This window comes from Leptidea sinapis, chromosome 13 (genome assembly GCF_905404315.1).
Source record: "Leptidea sinapis chromosome 13, ilLepSina1.1, whole genome shotgun sequence".
Taxonomy (NCBI): domain Eukaryota; kingdom Metazoa; phylum Arthropoda; class Insecta; order Lepidoptera; family Pieridae; genus Leptidea; species Leptidea sinapis.
In genome coordinates this window covers 8,371,119-8,388,216 of record NC_066277.1, presented here as the reverse complement: position 1 = coordinate 8,388,216, position 17,098 = coordinate 8,371,119, and the positions used below count along the sequence as shown (strand labels likewise).

At 33.6% G+C, this 17,098-nt stretch overlaps 1 protein-coding gene across 1 annotated transcript in view; it reads left to right on the top strand.

Moving 5' to 3' along the window:
• The first annotated feature begins 5,873 nt into the window (after nt 1-5,873).
• LOC126967564 (ankyrin repeat domain-containing protein 29-like) overlaps nt 5,874-17,098 on the top strand; it is a 53,749-nt gene continuing 42,524 nt past the window's right edge. The window contains exon 1 of the mRNA XM_050812091.1: nt 5,874-5,970. The gene's annotated coding sequence lies outside the window, so the exon portion shown is untranslated. The remainder of the gene's footprint in view (nt 5,971-17,098) is intronic.

Genomic DNA, 17,098 nt, shown 5'->3' with positions numbered 1-17,098 from the left:
TGAGCCTCCAGCATAGAGGAGATTTTTGTCGGTAGTGGACGAAGGTCCAAAGGGTAAATACCCTTAGTAATTATTACTATTTCCGAGGTTGAAAAGTTATGTGAAAGGGCAGAGAAAGGAAGATTGTGATTGCTGCTGCTATCAAACAAACATTGAGGGCAAAATTTACAGAAATAAACATCTTGACTGTTACCTCTCAATATATTCCAGATAATGTTATGTATGTACATAGGCACATAAGTGAATTTGCTAGAAACTGTCATAACCAAAATGTTAACACCAGGAAACATAAACTTATAAGGCCTACTAATCGGCTAAATCGAGTTAGTAAGTCTTTTGTGGGGCGTTGTATATGCTTTTACAACAAGATACTGTTCAAAATAAATGTATTAGGAAATTCAAAAGAACTGTTTAACAACGTTTGTGTGGTAAAGGTTACTATAACATAAATGACTCTTAATTATACCACTATTTGGGTATAGAGCGACCCACAGGCAATTGAATAATGAACTTTATTGTACAATTAGATATTGTAATCTTAATTTTATGTAAAAAAAAGGAGCCCGCTGAGTTTGTTGCGCCCGTTCTTCTCCGGTCTGAAGCACACCTTTTGGAATAGGTACTAGTTTTTGACTTTCAATAAGTAATTTAAAATCCTATTTTGAATAAAAAAATATGAATTTGAAAAATGAGAACTTTTTGAATTCGTGTCTATTTCATCCAGTTAAAAAAATAATTTCAGATTGTATATTTTAAAATATCGATAATAATGTATGGGCTGGTAAATATTTATCTTTCAAGGATAACTCACAGCCGTGCGAAGCCGGGGCGGGTAACCAGTTATTATTTACAATTTATTTGCTTGACTTCTTTTGTGAAAAGAACTTACTTAAGCACAACTTACTTATTTAATATCTGCTGATAATAATGTTAGCCTGGGAGCGCCTTTGATCATAAATTAGAAGAACTGAGATGTTTTAATTATTTACGGAGTTCATTGAATTGAAGATTTAAGGAAAATTTTATATTTATTAAGTGAATTCAAAATAGCTGAATGAGTGAGTGAATTAACAATAAAAATTTGTGTTTTTAATCGGATTTTAAACAAAAAAGCGGCCAAGTGCGAGTTGGACTCGCCCGTGAAGGGTTCCGTAGCAGCGAGTAACAGAATATAAAAGTTCTTATAGTTCGTTGTACTTTGATCGATGTTTTAATAATAGTGTATTTTTTTTCAATTAAGTTATTAATAATACGATTTATGACGTATTAAAAAAACTGCTTATTACATCTCGTTCAAACCAATTTTCGGTGGAAGTTTGCATGGTATGTAATGTACATCATATATTTTTTTAGTTTTATCATTCTCTTATTTTAAAAGTTACAGAGGGGGAGTGGGGTGGACACATTCCCACACGTATGGGTTTGATGAAAATTGTTTGTTTTTTTCTATTTTCGTGTAAAAATCTTAATGCGTTTCACAGAACAGATCTACCTACCAAGTTTCAACAGTATAGTTCTTATAGTTTCGGAAAAAAGTGGCTGTGACATACGGACGGACAGACAGACATGACGAATCTATAAGGGTTCCGTTTTTTGCCATTTGGCGACGGAACCCTAAAATGTCGGGCTATTTATTCATGTAGAACTTGTTATGCTTAAATAAGTGTTAATACATGTACGAAATAAGACATGCTTTTAGCGCCTAAAATAAACAGCTGGCAAAAATGTAGTGACCCGGCTTTCATAACGCTAATATATCAGGCACTCTTCATTTATCTATTTTTAGGTTGCCGTACCCAAAAGTTACCCTATTACTATCCATCCGTCTGTTTGTCTGTCACCAGGCTATATCTCATGAACCGTGATAGTAAGACAGTTTAAATTTTCACAGATGATGTATTTCTGTTGGCGCTATAACAGCAAATACAAAAGGACAGAATAAAATAAATATTTATACGGGCTCCCATATCACAAACGAGATTTTTTTCGTGTGTGTTGTCTGTGTGTGTGTGTGTATGTGTGTTTTTCTGAATTACTTTTAATTTATACCTTCCCTTCCCTTATTTACTTTAATTTTCACTGTATCTTTTCCACTGTTTCATTAATAATTGTTTTTGTGTGTAATAAACATTTCTTTTAAAAAGGGATATTTTCCTTTCCTGAGTGCGCATCTCTTGGTGCGGGAGAAGTGAACGGGGTAAGTGTAAAGTGTGAGACTTTTCCGATTTTCAGAGGTCGTTTATTCGACGTTTTTTTGGTCCGGCATTGGTTTTTTGATTCCTTTGGTGTCACAAGACATTATAGGCTGCGACGAACAAATTCCATCAGGTGACCCGTATTAATGTTGGTCTACCCTCCTATTCTATGATATTCATTACGGTGTTTTAATGAGTATATAACAAATATTAGAAACATACATGTATAAGAACAACATCATCCGATAAAGATACCAGTGGGTGGCTCACATGAACAGGATGCCGGCTAGATTATGGGTACAACACAACGGCCCCTATTTCTTACGTGAAGCAATAATGTGTAAGCATTATTATGTTTCGGTCTGAAGAGCGCCGTAGCTAGTGAAATTACTGCGTAAATGTGACTTAACATCTTTTGTTTCAAGGTGACGAGCGCAGCTGTTATAGTGCCGCTCAGAATTTTTGGGTGTTGAAGAATCCTGATCACCACTGCATTGTAATGGGCAGGGGACAAATAAAATAGTATCCGGTAGCATGAGGGGGGGAGGAGGTGAAGGGGAAGGGGAGTGGGGTGCTTTCAACATTCACTCGCCACTCGGCATTTTGTTCTAACATAACCTAAGCTAACCAATTTTTATAAATTGTATTTGATACAGGTTTGGTACGTGATTATAGTGCTACTACTCTTATTATAAGGTAATGCACAGTTTTCACGAAAATAACGAAAAAATTTTCCTTGCACTAACCTAAAAAGGGTAAAACACGTAAATAAAACGCTACATGAGCGCTGGCATTGCGGCGGGAGACTAAACGCTGAGCACGAAACGAAACACAGGAAGATACACGCAAATACGATAGAAACGGAATAAAAAATATTGGAAACAAACAAATAATATATTTTTTTTAAGACCTTACAATTGTGGTTTAGAGCGGTGGTTAGGCTTAGAGCCCTTTTTAGTCTTAAAATTATTATTGATGAAGCCGTCTAGTCTGTCTCAGACTACTTTTTACGTTTTTTTTCACTGTTTTTCATTTACAATTTGTCAGTTTTTAGCCTACCGCCGCAATGCCAGCGCTCATGTAGCGTTTTATACATGATTTACCCGTTTTAGGTTAGAATTTTATTTCGTAATTATCTTGAAAACGGTGCATTACCTTGTAATAAGAATGGTATCTTTAAAATCGTAGACTAAAGCTCAATCAATCACAATATCCACCTTCTAATTCTTACTATGGGATGCTGAGTCCAACCCACAACAATATTTCTAAACGTTTTTCGTTTCGTTTCTCTGATTTACTTTGCAAATCCAACTACCAAAAAAGAATCTTTTCATTTTTCAGGTTATCATATTATATATTAAATAACACTCACACATAATATGGCTTTCTATTGGTAACAGAATTTTCAAAATCAGTTCCAATTCCAATCCAGAGATACCTACAAACTTTACATTTTTATAATATTAATAGCTGACCGTGCAAACGTTGAATTACCATACAAATTAGTAAAAAAAAATGAAAATAAAAATTTTGGGCTATAAAAAATAGATGTTCAGCCATTTTGAAAAAATTTTGGTAACAAATACCGCGACACCAGAATTTTATTAATTAGAAGTATATACGAAAAACTGTGAAGTGGTAACACAGTTTAGTATAATATTTGTACAGGCAACCAGTTCATAAAATCTTTACATAATGGATATTAGTAATATACAAAATAATATAATTAAATATTTCGCATTATAGAAATTGTAAGTCAGAGAAGCTGGTGTATTTATTAAGTTATTAATGGAGCGATCAAACGAAGCAAACGACGATCATTCATCTACAACTCGGCTACTTTCTCCTCACAAATAAACGAGCCAAGTCGTCACTCAGTTAGGACGTGATACACACTGTCTATCTCACTAGCCTTCTGAAATCAGTAGTGTCCCAGGGCACTAGATGTTTCAGATACACCAAAACCGAAAGTGCCATACGGCCCTATTTCCTCACCATGTCTTTGCCTGATTTTGTTTATAAGATGGTTTATTTTGCATGGTCTTAAAGCTTGTATCAATAGCTTTCAGATAAATTCACTCAAATCATCCTTATTAAAAGTAATCTATTAATAGACGTAAAATAATACGCATTGGCAGAACGCTGCGCGAGCGCCAAAAATCACGCCGATCTGAAGGCATACCGCGCGCTCAGAGTTTCCCGGCACGGAAAGGCTAGTATGTTACTATAACTTTTATTAAGAATGGACTTGTTTTAAAACCATAAAAACTGCATAAAAAAATAAGGTCACAAAGAAAAGCAATTATGCGAACGCGCTTAAATTCCACAGTGTACTTGCTTGCTTGTAGTGCAAATATGACCACCGTTACAGAAGTAGTATTTTTCCTTTAGTAAGTATTTTAATTTATGTTTTACATAAAATAAAATAAATATAGCATTTTTTATTGCCGTTAAATCCTGAATTTTTTTAATGGTAACAAAAATTCAGAGGGGTATTTCAATTGCGCTCGACACTTTGAGACGTAAGATTTTAAGTCTCATTACTGAGTAAGGCTCATAAATGCCCAAGTCTCATTATTGAATAAGTCTCATTACGGAGTAAGTCTCATTACTGAGTCAGTCTTATTACTGAATAAGTATCATTACTGAGTAAGGCTCATAAATGCCCAAGTCTTATTATTGAATAAGTCTCATTACGGAGTAAGTCTCATTACTGAGTCAGTCTTATTACTGAATAAGTCTCATTACTGAGTAAGGCTCATAAATGCCCAAGTCTCATTATTGAATAAGTCTAATTACGGAGTAAGTCTCATTACTGAGTCAGTCTTATTACTGAATAAGTCTCATTACTGAGCTGAAACATTATAATGCGTGCATTACATCTACATAGCAGAAAAAGTCGAAGCCGACAGCCTGGTACAAGAAACCTCCGACGAAACTCAAACTAAAGAGAAAGAACCAAAAACCATAAAAGATGCGATTAAATTAATATACTAGTATTTTAATAACTAAAAGTAAGAGAGTTTCTTCGATGCGCGGCTGGCCCGCGTCTTAATTACGGCTTTGAATGGTCGTTTTATTGAACAAATATTTAATAATATCAAATTTAAATTTGAACATTTTATTTTAAAATGGATAAAATCACTTATTGAACGTCTAAATCTACTAACCCATCCGAAAAGATATGCCTCAAATATGAGAAGAAGGGGAGCAAAAACCTAATTTTTGGTATAAAATTGCAATACAATTAAGTCTATTCATAAATAATGTCGGGACAGCAGTTTCTGGTTTACTGCGCTTTTACTATTTGTACTTTATATTTATTTTATATATTTTTTAGGATCCTGTTGTACCAACTACATGGCCGTTAGTGTTTTAAAAAGTAATCATCATTTTACCTACTATTACATTATGGCATAAAAGGCATTTATTTTCTTAAAATTGATTCCTTTAGAATTCTTTTTGATGTCATTTCTAATGCAATGCATTCATTTTAGCCATCATATTATAAGATAAGAGAAAAAATATTTCAAAATATAAATTAAGCCAAGTCCTTGTAAGGTCACAAGGAATTCAAAACGAATTTTGTAATTATTCATAAGCACAATATGTAGTCCGGGCCTTACGCCGTGTAGCGGGAGCGGCTACAGGTCGCTGCGTCTCAATACCGCGTTGCCAGTGACGTAGCACAGTCGCTTGCTACGCGCTACGATCAAATCGGGAACATTTTTCAGTGTTCCGCTCTTTTAATTTTTAATCATTCCGGACTGTAAGGGTGAGTCACTTTTACGTTTATTTAGGAAATGGAATAATTTATTTACACGATGCTCAGCCGCCATTTGGGATTTTAAAAGTTAAAGATTTGAATCCCCTGTCATTTTACTAAATAATTACCGCGAACTGTCAATCCATTTACATTGTGATAATTTTCAATCTGGTTGCATTAAGTTTGTTAATTATAAGTGATTTCCTTTATAAAACATTGTTTATTTGAATAGTTAAAGTTTGCAGTAAACATTTTCATCTTTCATTCCATATGGTAACTTAAGACAAGTTGATTTATTATATAAATTTTAACCTTTTGCACGAGTTGTCCTTATTATATGCTGTAACTGCCTGTAAATCAGGTGAATAACGAGACAGACATTGAGTTTGCTACAAGAATTCCCAAGTACATTGAGTTTGCTACAAGAATTTCCAAGTACGGATTTCACAAACTATTTTATCAAGAGTGCCGCCCCTGTTAACAGTGGCAGCAGCACTAATTGATATTTTTGAAGGTATCAACGTACGCAGTTTGATTTGTATCATGGTACGCTACACCATAGATCGTCGCGATGCGCCATGTGGTAGCTCCACATGGCTCCACATAGCATTATTAACATTTAGCATGGGATTATTCAAAAACCAGGAGAAATTAAATCGTGAATTACGTCACAGTGTTTGAAAACAGTGGTTTATTGTTTAAGTCAGAGTTTTATAGGACATTCTTATAATCTCAGTGGGAGGCTCCTTTGCACAGGAAGCCGGCTAGATTATGGGTACCATAACGGCGCCTATTTCTGCCGTGAAGCAGTAATGTGTAAGCATTACTGTGTTTCGGTCTGAAGGGTGCCGTAGCTAGTAGAATTACTGGGCAAATGAGGCTGCTTAACATCTTATGTCTCAAGGTGACGAGCGCAATTGTAGTGCCGATCACAATTTTTGGGTTTTTTGAGAATCCTGAGCGGCTCTACATTATAATGGGCATGGCGTATTAATTACCATCAGCTGAACGTCCTGCTCGTCTCGTCCCTTATTATCATAAAAAAAAAATAAAAACAAATCATCTGTCAATTATTCTAAAATCAATACAGATATTTAGGATGTGCAGTAAATGCAACTCACTTTAAATACAATTTCCCCAGCAGCCGTCTAACCTGTGATCTGTGACATCGTTCAATGAGCTTGCTGTAAGCAACTTATTTTAATGACTAAGTATTGATAACACAAAAACTTATAAATCAATCAAATCATAGTCATTCTAATCATGTAGGTAAAGGAAATGACATTTGTGAATGTCAAAAATTTTCTTTTATTTTTACATTTATCGCCACTTCGGAAAAAGTTGAGCTTTAATGAGAAAAAGTGGCAAGAAAGTCATTGCCACTCTTTTAAATCAACATTTACAGCTTCATTGTTTTACAAATAACTTCAATAACAATATTTTATTTATTTATTTAATATTTTTAAGAAAGCCAATAGCTGCTTTTACATGCATTAAAATAATTAACAAACATAATTCGCTCGAGCTAATAATAGGCTTCCACATGTACATAGGAACAAGTATAATATTATTAAACCTAACATATTAATAACAAACAAACAAACAACACAAGTATAATTAAAAGTTATTAAATAAAACTTCATAAAATTATTAAATAAAATCTTCTCGCACTCCTATCGCCAGTTGAAACCATGATCAAAAAGGAGTAATTTCATTCCTAATATTAATTTGTTAATTACTGCTAAATTGTTTTACCAAATTGGCTCTAATTGAATTAATACTGGAGTTAAAGACATCAATATTATCCGTGTCACAAAAATGATTGAATGACTGCATAGCTCTTAAAATAAATGTGTTTCTTCTATAATTTGTGCGACAGAATGGTACAGCAAAGATAGGCTGTATATATATATAAAGTGATGCAACAAAAATACTCAAACGTCAAATATTCAATGCCTTACACGAGTAAGTCAAGAAAGTGAATGTAAATGAATACGTAAAAACAAGAGTTATTGAGTACAGTAGATAAATATTTTGCGAGAATTTTATTATAAAGAATGGTATGTCGTTTCCAAATTCAATTTGCAATTTAATATGTTAATGAAGGATTTCAAGTTTAATGAGCTTTCCGCCTCGCTAAGTACGTTCGGTCTAAAATAGCTGCAATATCGCCTTTACAGTGGATACGTGGCTTTAACCATGGACTAAGAATATACTACCGTAAAGACCTGATAGACAGATAATACGTGATCTAGTTTGAATTAAATTATTAATGATATTTAATTATTTTATGTAAGTAGTGATAATCCGAACTTCAACTACTTATTTTTACTAAAAAAACAAAATTATTCAAACTCATAAAAATATCTACAAAACCTTTCACTACTATAAAAGAAGAAGGAAGTATAACCGATGGGAAAATATATTTCGGAACCACACGCCTTATTACTGTTCAAATACCTAAAGAGCTCGTATATAATGGTATTTTTATATCGTTCCTTTACTATACGGACATTAACACGTCTCTGCATGTGTAGTTCATGAACCTCGGTTTTCTCATTACTTAAGCAAAAACGAACAGCAATAAAATGTTAAGCGCCGTCAACATATTGTACTTTACTTATTTAAATCGGCTTTACTCGCGGTTAGTCGGTCCTCGCTCCCCCCGCCCTGTCAAGCTGCGAACTACGAGCTCAAATCAGTAGTGCGAGATGGGACTTTACAGCGAACTTACTACACTCACCCTGATGAAGGACCTCCGAAAGGTATAAAACTAGTCAATACTAACACCGATAAACCGTGAGGAAAGCCGATTAAAATAAATAAAGTTAATAGTGTTTCAGGAAAGTTTTAATCATTTTTTTTGCTGCTCTTAATATGCCAGTTGTTTTAGAAAGAAGTAAAACGTTTGTGTGGTAAAGGTTACTATAACATAAATGACTTTCTTTATGATGCCACAGATTGGGAATGGAGCAACCGCCCTCAGGCTATTAAATAATAAGTTTAATTGTTGTGTTACAATGATATTATACATATATATTAATGATATTATGAATTATATTATATTATATATATAATGATTACAATGTTACTTTGTTACTTTGTAAATGTTACTTTAATTGTAAAACATATTTTTGATGAAAAAAAAAGCCCGCTGAGTTTGTTGCGCCCATTCTTCTCAGGCCTGAGGCATTCATTTTGGAATGGGTGGTAGTTTTTTTGACTTTAAATAAGTGATGTCACATCCTATTTTGAACAAAAATATTTGAATTTGAATTTAGAGCCAAATAGTATTATTACCCGGCGCGATGGCAAACGTCCTGATGAAATTACCCTGGTGACTTGGGCACGGGGATGGGCGCTGTTGGGGGACGTGACTTGCGTCACCACTTTGGCTCCTTCTCATGTCCAAGTCCAAGTTACTTCAGTTGGTGATGGATTTCATGAAAACGTTCAGAGAAAAAATAAAATATGTGTCAAAATCAATCTAGGGCAGTCAGAGATTCAATGAGTAATAAAACTCTAAATATATATAATAATATATAAGAATGCAATATATTCTACCCTAAGAGTAAACTCATAAAGTACGACAGAAACAACCATGTTGATATATGTTTTTCCTATTCTGAATTCACGCTTCCCCAAAGGATTCACATAAAAAGGCAATAATTCTCGATAACCATGCAGGATATATTTATTATCATAATGGTTTCATGAATTAAAAACGATTTATGAAATAAAGGCAATCTTCAACGAATTTCTGGTAGTATTTAGATCAGAAATTATGAATACTACCGCTAAAGAAAACTATCAAATATTTCATTTTAAAATAGCAATTAACAAAAATAGAAACAAGAAGAAGAAAAAGAAACAAGATTCATAGTTAAACTCAAACTGCAGTTTAACTTTTATAGCAGCTGCACAGATGTTTTTTCATAACTGGATTTTATTTTCCGTTGCTTAAAAAGGCAAAAACATTTTAAACTGGGTTCCACGTTTAATTTTATAGCCGATGCAAGCTTTTTTGTTTTTACAAACTAAAACATTGAAATCAAAAATTTTAAGGACAACCTTGGGTCTGATAATGATACATGCTTTTATAAAGTTATAATAAAAATTCCTGCCTTTTTTTCCGCATATACAGGATGTTATCGTGAAGTGTGACCAGGCGATTATTCCGTAACTATTGCAGATATCAAAAAACTTAAACTAAATGGGATATGGGAGTGTTTAATATCAAAATTTAGGATACTTCTCGTTTGGTTTAAAAAAAGTTACTGATGTCATTTAAATGACTGACGTTTTAATAACTTACTATTGATATCAGTTTTCGGGTTCCGTAGCCCTAGAACCCTTAGAGATTCATCATGTATGTCTGTATGTCCGTATGTCACAGCCACTTTTTTCCGATACTATAAAAACTGTACTGTTGAAACTTGGTGTAGTCTGTGAACCGCATTAAGATTTTCATACGAAAATAGAAGAAAAAATTTAGAGACACTTCTAAAGTGGTAAAATATGCCCCCCCCCCCCTGTATTTTCTAAAATAAGAGAATGATAAAACAAAAAAAATATGTATATGATGTACATTACCATGCAAACTTCCAACGAAAATGATTGAATTGAACGAGATCTAGGAAGTAGTTTTTTTTAATACGTCATAAATCGTATTATCAATAACATAATTGAAAAAAAATACACTATTATTAAAACATCGATCATAGTTACAACGAACTACAAGAACTTTTATATTCTGTTACTGGCTGCTACAGAACCTTTCATGGGTGAGTCCGACCCGCACTTGGCCGCTTTTATTTGATATCTGTAATAGTTCCGGAATAGTCACCTGGAACTTAACGATTACTACCTGTATATCACGAGTATCGCAATGTATTGGAAGGAATTTTCCAGGTTAATACTAGTAAGTTTACCTACTTGATGTAAAATGATTTAAAACGAATACTTAATACTCACTTTCCATATATATACCTCATTTCCATATATACCTCATTCAGTTGCTCCTAGAATATATAGATGGCAATTTGTACATCCTAACTTTACAATAAAAACTTTTTGGTAAGTTTTATTCAACTAAGTTTGTTGATTATATTTTATTCATATCAGCTGTTCGCACGATGTTCATATCAACATAAATATCCCTTGCCAGAGTTTCCCTCCGAGATTGAATCAGAAATTAAGAGATCCGTACGATAACCAGTCACTGACATAGCCCAAATGATTGCGAAACTGAAGTGGCAGTTGGTAGAGCACCTAGCTTATTGGACAGATGGCCGTTGGAGCAGTAAAATCCTCGAATGGCGACCATATACTGGCACAGACACAGTGTTGGTAGGCCCCCCACAATACGAACCGATGATCTGGTCAAGATCGCCGGATTAGGTTGGATGAGGGTCGTGCAGAACCGATCTTCGCGGAGATCATGGGGGAGGCCTTTGTCCAGCAGTTGACGTCTACCGGCTGTTATTATGATGATGAAACATCTACTCCTCAGAAGCGCCCACGCATTGGCAGTCGGTTGCAGGTGTCATCTCACTGGCATAGCGTATGTATAAGTAAAATAAGTCTTAGGTATTATTTAAATAACTAAATTTAATTTCAAATAAATTATCTTTTTAAAAACATCTCCCAGTATTCGCCGTACAAGTCTATCTGCCGTTTGATTTTTAAGTTAATATTATTCGACTATTTTCAGAGGTTGATAAAACGACTTAATGAATATACCATTTATTGAATGTTTTGACCTGAATTCTAAATTTACTCGGGACTTCGAAATTAAAATGAAATCAATGTGCGGCTCATGTTTCACGTTTCTTATTGGATATTAACAACGTAACGGATAAGCATCTCCATACTGATTAATACATTACAAATGTTTTCAATTCTTTAGTTATAAGTGCTTTCTTCTTGAAAATAGCTCAAAATAAGGTTGATTGTCCAGATCTTCTTTCGACAATTTCATTGAGAACTTCGTCAACTGCACTACGCTATAGCCGTTTATTGTATATACCTCAATCATCTACTAACTATCGGAGCAATAGTTATATCTTGCGAGCTAGCACCACCTGTAATAAACTAAGCAGTGAAATAATTAATTTGGATATTTTTAATACATCTGTTAAAGCAATGAAACAATGAATCATGAAAACGTTTTTTGAATCCTAACCTGTGAATATCAAGTGTGCTTATTATTAGATTATAATTTTACATGTTTACTCTTTATAATTTTGCTTCTTACTACTTCTATTGTCTATTAGTGAATATCTGTAATTAGCTCTAAGTTTCTATTGTATTTTTATTTTGTGTAAATAGCTGTTGATATTCCTTGAAATAAATAAATAAATGTTAAATTCCGACCTATGTCACATTGAACGGTATTTAGAGAAAGATAATACTTACACAGTTTATTCTTTATTACTTTTTATAAAATATTTGATATTTAAAACGATTTTAACTAACACAATTCATATATTTGATGCAGCACCTTACAAACTAATTTTGTTTTGCATATTACAGCCATTGTTAAATACTCTATTGATTGAAAAGAGTGGCCGTTGAGGTTCTTGTATGGTCTTCTCACGAGCTCTTTTTTCCGAACAAATGGTAGATTCAGTAATGTAAGACAAATATTTATAGAGACGATACGAGTACAAAAGCGCTCAGTTCCAGTCTAATTGAATAAAGTTTAATCGACTTTGACTTTATTAATTTAGTATTAATTATATCATTCATATATATATCATAATGAATTGTATAATAATAAATTATCGTATATTGGATGCATCAACCTGTAGAGCTTGAAGTCGTGGTTTATGAATGATGCCTTGTGAACATGATGGTCGTGATTACTGTCATAATTAGTTATCGCATCCAACAAATACACTGATTTTATAGCAGATCGACCTGGCACTAAAAGCAGCACCTGCTCATGGGTTGACGCATAGACCAGCCATCGTTCCTACGCGACCCGGCACACGACGCCGAATATATATTACAGTTGATGCATATTGAGTTTAATTATCTTATATTCACTTTATTTGGTGACAATCACAGTCTCTGGTGTTATAGAGTTCATCTACACCCATGCTTTAAATTCTCTATTAAAGATTCTAAAGCAGTTAGCTTATTGCCAACATTAAAACACCCAACGTTCTTATAACCATTTCAACATCCAAACGAGTGTTGTAATGAAATTCAGTGCAACATTACAACACTCGTTTCGATGATGTAATTGTTACTAGGACTGGTTTTTTTAATGTTAGCAGTAAGCTGAAACAGTTATTTCAGAATCTTTTATAGAGGATTCATATTATGGGTGTAGATAAAGTCTTATAGTAACTGTTGATGATTAGGTATTAAAACACACATGTGATATGTTATTATCATAAACCCACATTCGTGTTTTAATACCCCTTATTACACAGCAGTTGCATAAATAACTAATGTAATATGGATGATGGATACTTACGCATTGACTGGATTTCTTCATAGCGTTGACCGCGTCATGTGTAAACTACTGTTATGACATGTTATACCCGGTGGTGATGTGTGACCAATTTTGATTGTCAATGTGTGCGTTAACAAGTGGTCTTTTATTCAAAATACTAACGGCCTTACAAATAAACGTGGTATAAAAAACCTGAAAATAAACCTGCAAAATGTTTACAAATATACATTTTGCTTATGATTGGTTTATTCGGACGTATAAAATTTCTGAGCTCATTCTCAGCTCTTAATTAGTACCACGTTTATTTGTAAGGCCGTAACTAGCTTCGTTCTAGTTATTAAGAGAATATTATACGCGTGGTTGACTTTTTACGACTTGTCAATCAAAATGGGTTATAGTACAATAGATTTTTTTTTATGTCGTGGTAGTTAAGCACAGATTTATAGCTTAATTACATATTATATATATAAACACACACTATTAATAGTTAAATGTAACACATTTGTATATTAGTTTGTTTATTCGCCCACTTTGACATTTTTAATGGGAAGTAAACATTTATTGAATTTAATCAAATACATTTGCATTTGGCAATATTTAATTAATAGCGCTTTTCTTCATTAGAAAAAGGTTTGTGTAACGTAAAGGAGGCCAAGGCTCACGTTCAACCCTAGCTACATAATAAGATACATAACCGTACCCGGGGCTGAGTACGCCGATACACCTCTTATTGTGATATACAAACCTGGTACCTCGGACTGTGAAACGTGATCCCTTTATCCTCTGTTGTTTCGCGATAATAAAAAATGAAAATGTATTTAAAATCACGTATTTTTGTGGATCGCTTAATTGAATATGTTTTCAGATGGACGATTATTTCAATATGAATGACAAAAGATTCTCGTATGAACTAATACTTTGCGAGCTTCTTATGGTGTTTTTTGTTCCTTTACCTTGGATCTAGAAATACTTACATTAGAAACTAGCAAAATCTATCCACCGAGCGATTTTCTTGTCTTGCTAGTGTCAAATAGGAAACTAATATCTAGTAAAAAAATGTCAGTTGTTGGAGGAGTGCACCTCAAAAGCAAAAGCTTCTTAGATTTGCAAACTTGTTATTATTTACATACATATAATGTTTATTTTATATAAAGTATGTATAAATATATTTACAGCCTCGTCATTATGTATCAGTTATTAAATACGTTTGTAAATACTTAATTTCGTATGTGTGCCATACAATATTTTCAACACACGTTTAGAAAGAAACAGAAAACAGTACAGTGGTGGTGAAACAAATACGGCCTTACAAATAAAATTGGCATAAAGTTATAACTGATTATAAATCAAATCAAATTAAAATCATTTTATTCATGTAGGTCACAGAAATGACACTTATGAATGTCAAAAAGAATTTTTTTCTTATTGAATCTATCGCTACTTCGTAAAGCGTTGAGCTAATGAGAAAAAGTAGCAAGAAACTCCTTTATATCAAGTTTACATTTTCACCGACTTTCAAATCATTTCAATTACAATATAATATTATGTAAAATGATGCAACTCACACACTATCAACTAAGAATCGACTGCATGCTTTCTTACTTTCTGCCAAAGGCTAGAAACATTGAATTGCATTATGGTTTGTAAATCGGCTTTAGTACAGTTCAGTGCAACCCTATTTCACTGCGACCAATGTTATCGCGAATGTTATTGTGAAAGCCACTGTTAACTATAAAGTTAAAGAATTGGAGGTCCCAAAGAGACGCTGCCTTTACGCATTAAAGGACCACATTCAGAGAAGATGGGTAACGAGGTTCCATCTGCATTATTAGAGAATGTACATGCTCTGTAATCCCTGAGGCCCTATGATTGAGAGGAGTTTGTTTAATCTGTAGTGCCCCGTTGGTGTCTTGGTTACAACGTTTAAGTTTTCTCATGCGCAGCCTTTTTGATGAAGGCTTGGATTAAGGTTTCGGAATAGGTTAAGCCCGCAGTATTGCTTCAGGGTTACTTACTCTCTTATGAATATGATGTATCAAGAGTTGATTTAACAAGACTCACTAGGACACCACCGAAGGGTTCAGGCCCAAAATTGAGTTCTTTTTACACTTTTTGTAAGTTTGTCAGCTCATTTATTGCCTTCAATCCCTACATATCCTCGAAACCATCGAAGTGCTAACTCTTTTTATTTCTCCCAGAGTATTCAGTATACTCCGGCAGTTGTCTACAAGTTTTGAGATTGTTCTGTTTGAGTCTATTGCGGACAGAGCCGCCTGACTATCTGTGTGGACACTTGCCGACGTAGCATTTATTCAGGATGGTTTCCACACATTCTATTCCGGCGTATACAGTTGCATTGCATTGTATGGTTTTGAATCTATTCCTTTTGAACCCACTTCCGGGGTCCCTCAGGGCTCAAATTTAGGACCCCTGCTATTTTTGATCTTCATCATTGACCTTCTTGATAAAATGACATGTAAATGTTTAGCTTATGCTGATGATATTAAATTATACACCCAGATATCAAGAATCGAAGATAGCTATTTACTTCAGGATAACGTTAATACTCTAAATGAATGGTGTAAAACTAACGACATGTCAGTAATTATAAAAAAATGTCAATTTATTAGTTTCACGAAAAAAAGGAATACAATAAATTTTAACTATTCCATAGATGGTACCAGTTTAGTCAGGGTTGGTGTTGTAGGTGATTTAGGTGTGTGGTTCGATTCATCATTAAGTTTTAAACATCATTATGAAACCATAGTGAAAAAAGCAAGTAGGATGCTAGGATTTATGATGCGCACCTCAAAACCATTCAAGCATATAGTTTCGCTAAAGATACTTTACACCTCACTAGTAAGACAGCAACTTGAGTACTGTTCCTCAGTCTGGGCACCCATTTACAAAGCTGACAAAGATATTATAGAAACAGTTCAAAAGCGATTCATTAGAAAATTATGTATGATAATGGGATTGAGACGAGCCATACCTGAGTATGAGGACAGCTTGGTATATTTTAAATTTCAAACTCTTAAATGCAGGCGAGAAATTGCTGACATGGCTATCCTACACAGGATTGGCATGGGACTTTCAGCAATAATTTATTAACAGATGTTCACTTTATTACTCGCAAGCAAGCCACTCGTATGCCTACAATTTTTGCAATATCGCACTGTTACAACAATGTCGCATATAATAATCCACTTCATCGTATGTGCCAATTGTATAACGAGTTAAGTAGTAATAAAAATTGTGAAATTTACATATTTAGTCAAAGTTTATATAATTTTAAAATAACAATTAAGAAGCAATGTAACATAGAACTCAAATATTAGTTGTACTTACATATATTCAATGTGAATGTAAATAATATAACGCTGTGTACAATAGTTAGATTTACAATTTTATAGTGATAAGATCTTTTTTTTTTTTTCACATGTTAAAACATTGTAATTGTTTTTGTACCTTAATTAAATAAATAAATACCTCCAATTGGCAAAAAGACACAAGGTGTCCAAGTTGACAGATTTGCCAAATTTCCATTCCATTTTTCCAAGTAATTCGGTTATTAAACCATTCTGTTACAATTACGTTTGCGTTTTTTGGATCGTCAGGATTTTTTTATTGTGCATGAAATACTTTTAAATGAATAATTTTAATAACAGTAAC